A 5,000-nucleotide genomic window follows, 5' to 3' on the forward strand; every position below is an offset into this window, starting at 1 on the left:
ATGGATGGATGGGAGAAACTGAGAGACATGGAGGAAGAATAGAGAGAGAGAGAGTAGTAGTAAGTGTAAAGGTGACTCGGAAATGCCATATATGAGAGAGAGAGAGAGAGGAGAGAAAAATGTACTATTATCTCCCCCTCCATTTTTATATAGACAAGTATTTTGACATTTTAGAATTAGGAATAATCAAACTATATTAAGTCCTCCTCCTCCTCCTCCTCCTCCTCCTCCTCCTCCTCCTCCTCCTCCTCCTCCTCCTCCTCCTCCTCCAAGCAAGATTATTTGATATTAGAAAAGACATGAAGTTTAACACACACACACACACACACACACACACACACACACACACACACACAAGGATCTTTTTCAATATACTAACAATAACAAAAAAAAAAACTTCAATTATTTTATTTTATACATTAATTTTGTCATTTTAATACATTGTGTTGTCATACAGGTGAACCATCTCTCTCTCTCTCTCTATATATATACAGGTAAACCATCTCTCTCTTTATATACAGGTAAACCATCTCTCTCTCTCTATACAGGTAAACCATCTCTCTCTCTATACAGGTAAAAAATTATATACAGGTAAACCATTTGTCTATACAAGTAAACCATTTATCTCTCTCTCTACACAGGTAAACCATTTCTCTCTCTCTACACAGGTAAACCATTTCTACACAGGTAAACCACTCTCTCTCTCTCTCTCTCTCTCTCTACACAGGTAAACCATTTCTCTCTCTCTCTATACAGGTAAACCATTTCTATACAGGTAAACCATTTGTCTCTATACAAGTAATTAAACCATTTCTGTACAGGTAACCATTTCTATACAGGTAAACCATTTAATTCTTTTGATACATTTATGGAGCAACATATTTCAATACATTTACACAACAATAAAAACAACAACAACAACAACAACAACAACAACAACAAAAACAACAAAATAAATGCAAAGAAAATGTAATTGTTGTCTTTATTGAACAGAAAATGGGTTACATGTTATTGAAAGACAAAAAAAGAAAAAGAAAAAGAAAAAATAATTAATGGATAAATCAAGACCATTAATTTTTATTGTCTTAACAAAAACAAAGAAAAGAGATAAAACAACAATAAAACACAAACAAACAAAACAACAAGACAAGCAAATCAATATAAACAAGAAAAAAACAAACAAAACAACAAAACAAATTGAAAACAAACAAATTATGAGAAAGAACAAAAATAAGTAAACACACATATACTAGTCAACCAGGTGTGTGTGTGTGTGTGTGTGTGTGTGTGTGTGTGTGTGTGTGTGTGTGTGTGTGTGTGTGTGTGTGTGTGTGTGTGTCCAGGTGTGTATGTACACACACACACACACACACACACACACACACACACACACACACACACCTGTTATCCCATTACACCTGTTGGCCACCTGTACACCTGTCAGGATTTTACCACACCTGTCCCACACACCTGCCCATTAGTACACCCACACTTGCCCATTAACACACATACCTGTCCATTAACATACACACACACACCTGCCCATTAACACACACACACACACACACACCTGCCTCACACATCTGCCAATTAGTTTGAGAGGATGAGACAGGGTGTGGCAAGGTGTGACAGGGTGTGACAGGGTAAGATAGGGTGTGGCAAGGTAAGATAGGGTGTGGCAAGGTATGGCAGGGTGTGGTAAGGTGTGGTAGAGTGTGGTAGAGTGTGACAAGGTAAGATAGGGTGTGGTAGTGGTGTGGTGTTCCTGGTGTTGTGTGGTGTAGTGTTGTGTTGCATTGTGTGGTGTAGTGTGTTGTTCCTGGTGTTGTGTGGTGTAGTGTGGTGTTGTGTGGTGTAGTGTGGTGTTCCTGGTGTTGTATGGTGTAGTGTGGTGTTGTTTAAGCTTACCTGTCCCTCTTAATTTCTTATTTTCATGATTAATTTCTCTGTATTTTTTTTTTTTTTATTTCCAGCCTAATTGGACCTTAAAAAATAGGTGGTGTTGAATTAAGGTGTTGTTCTGGTGTTGCGTGGTGTTGTATAAGGTCATTTATGCTCTTTTTTGTACCCATAATGCCTTTTTTCTATTTCCAGCCTATTTGGACCTTTTAAAAATAGGTGGTGTTGAATTAAGGTGTTTTTTAATGTTTCTGGTGTTGTGTGGTGTTGCGTGAGGTCATCAATGCCTCATTTTGGTGTTTTCTGTACCCATAATGCCTTTCCTTGAGTTCCCAGGCTTGTGTGACCTTTAAAAACAGGTGGTGTAGAATTAGCGTGTTGTGTGGTGTTGTGTGGTGTTGCGTGAGGTCATCAATGCCTCGTTTTGGTGTTTTCTATACCCATAATGCCTTTCCTTGTGTTCCGAGGCTTGTGTGACCTTGAGGCATAGTTGGAGTGGTATTAATCGCTATTTTTCTAAGCTTTCCTGGTATAAATTCTGGTTTTACTGGTGTTTTTAAGCTGATTTCTATCTTATTTTTACTTTTTTCTATTCATTAAGCTTTTTTTCTTTAAGTTTGCAGTTTCTAAGCTTTCCTGGTATAAATTCTGGTTTTACTGGTGTTTTTAAGCTGATTTCTATCTTATTTTAATTTTTTTTATTCATTAAACTTTTTTCTTTAAGTTTGCAGTGTTTCTAAGCTTTCCTGGTATAAAATTTGGTTTTGTGGTATAAATTCTGGTTTTACTGGTGTTTTTAAGCTGATTTCTACCTTATTTTAATTATTTTTTATTGATTAAGCTTTTTTTCTTTAAGTTTGCAGTGTTTCTAAGCTTTCCTGGTATAGATTTTGGTTTTGTGGTATTAATTCTGGTATTTACTGGTGTTTTTAAGTTTATCTAGACCTCCTTTTAATGTTTTTCTCTATCTATAAAGCTTTTCTCCTTTGAATTGCAGTGTTTATAAGCTTTTCTGGTATAAATTCTGGTATATTGGTGTTTGTTAAGCTTAATTATGACTCATTTCATGTTTTTCTCTATCTAATGCATTTTTTTAAAGCTTGCAGTGTTTCTGGTGTAAATTCTGGCTTTTCATGGGTGTTGCTGCCTGGTGTTGCCTGTTTTTCCTTGTTTTCCATCACCAGCGCTGTGTGTGTGTGTGTGTGTGTGTGTGTGTGTGTGTGTGTGTGTGTGTGTGTGTGTGTGTGTGTGTGTGTGTGTGTGTGTGTGTGTGTGTGTGTGTGTGTGTGTGTGTGTGTGTGTGTGTGTTGCAGGACCAGCGCTGTGTTTGTGTGTGTTTCCTGGCGCTGTGTTTGTGTGTGTGTTTCCTGGACCAGAGCAGTGTGTGTGTGTGTGTGTGTGTGTGTGTGTGTGTGTGTGTGTGTGTGTGTGTGTGTGTGTGTGTGTGTGTGTGTGTGTGTTCCCAGCTGTCTGTCACTTGCAGAAATGTGAAAATGAAGACTCTTTTTAACATTAATAACATTTTTTTCCTCATTTTCCTGTTTTCCTGTATTTTCATTCCCTTGTTTCCTTGTTTTCCTGTTTTTTTTCCATTTTTTTGTTTTGTTTACTTTTTTTTCTATTTTATGTTCCATTTTCTTTATTTTCCTGTTTTTCTGTATTTTCATTCCTTGTTTGTTATTTTCCTGTATTTTTTTTTCTTCTCATTTTTCTTATTTTCCTGTTTTTTCTGTTTTTTCTTGTTTTTCTGTTTTTATATTCTATTTTCTTGTTTTCCTATTTTTTTTCCTGTTTCCATGTCTTGTATTTTCCTTTATTCCTATTTCTATGCCTTTTTATTTCCTTGTTTGTCATTTTCTTGTGTTTTCATGCCTTTTCTTCTTATTTTCCTTGTTTTTCTTTCTCTTTATCTCTCACTTTCCTTCATTTTTCCTGTTTTTCTTTAGAATTTTCCATTATTTTGTGAAATTTTCCTAATCAAAAATTTTTCCCTACACACACACACACACACACACACACACACACACACACACACACACACACACACACACACACACACACACACACCTGCCACACACACACACACCTGCCACACACACCTGCTATGAGAATACCCATTACTACACACACACCTGCCCTTTGATACACCCACACCTGCCCATTTAGTACACCCACACCTGCCACACCCACACCTGCCACACCCACACCTGCCACACCCACACCTGGTATAGTTTATCAAGTATATTTTCATTTATTTTCTTAGTTTATCATTTTTTTTTCTATTTATTTATTTTTTTCATTCTACCTCCCCCACACCTGCTACACCCACACCTGCTACACCCACACCTGCCACTCACACACACACACACACACACACACACCTGCTAGAGAGAACAGGTGTGTGTGTGTCTTGCTTTTCCCTCTCCTGCTAAACATTTCCTTAAATTTTCCTTCCCTTTCTCTCTTTTTCTCATTTTTTTTCCCTTTTTTTTCTTTATTTTGTGTTATTTTGAATTTCTTTGTGTTTCTGGCCCTTGTTGTCTTGTTTCCTTGTTTTTTTCCCTTGTTTTCTTGTGTTTTTTATACCTTTCTTTTCCTTATTTTCCTGTTTTTCTGTATTTTTTCTTTTTATTTTCTCATTTTTCCTGTTTTTCCATTTTCAAGTATCACGTTTCCCTGTTTTCTCCATTTCTATCCCTCTCATTTCTTTATTTTCCTGTTTTCCTGTGTTTCCATGCCTTCTGTTTCCTTCTCTCCCTGTTTTCCTGTCCATTCATACCTCACGTTCTCTCTTTTTCCTGTTTTTTTTCACAATTTTGCATTTCCCAGTGAGTTTTTCCTAATTTGCCTTTCACTAACACCACAAACACACACCACAGTAAGATTTGACACCCTGTTTAGATTAGGTGTTGTTATATCCTTGCCTTCCTACACCACCACACCACCACATCACCACACCACCACACCACCACACCACTACACCACCTCTTGTCCCCTCCAGCGCTGCCACTCAACTAACAAGAGGGAGTGTCCATCCATGTATGTGTGTGTGTGTGTGTGTGTGTGTGTGTGTTTGGGGAGGCTGCAGCAGCGTGTGTGGG

General features: G+C 37.4%; 1 protein-coding gene across 1 annotated transcript in view; it reads right to left on the reverse strand.

Moving 5' to 3' along the window:
* The window catches only part of LOC123516861 (octapeptide-repeat protein T2-like), a 32,213-nt gene that overhangs the window by 19,154 nt on the left and 8,059 nt on the right, over nucleotides 1-5,000 (reverse strand). The gene's annotated exons all lie outside the window — the stretch shown is intronic.

The sequence above is a fragment of the Portunus trituberculatus genome, chromosome 6, assembly GCF_017591435.1.
Source record: "Portunus trituberculatus isolate SZX2019 chromosome 6, ASM1759143v1, whole genome shotgun sequence".
Classification (NCBI taxonomy): Eukaryota; Metazoa; Arthropoda; class Malacostraca; order Decapoda; family Portunidae; genus Portunus; species Portunus trituberculatus.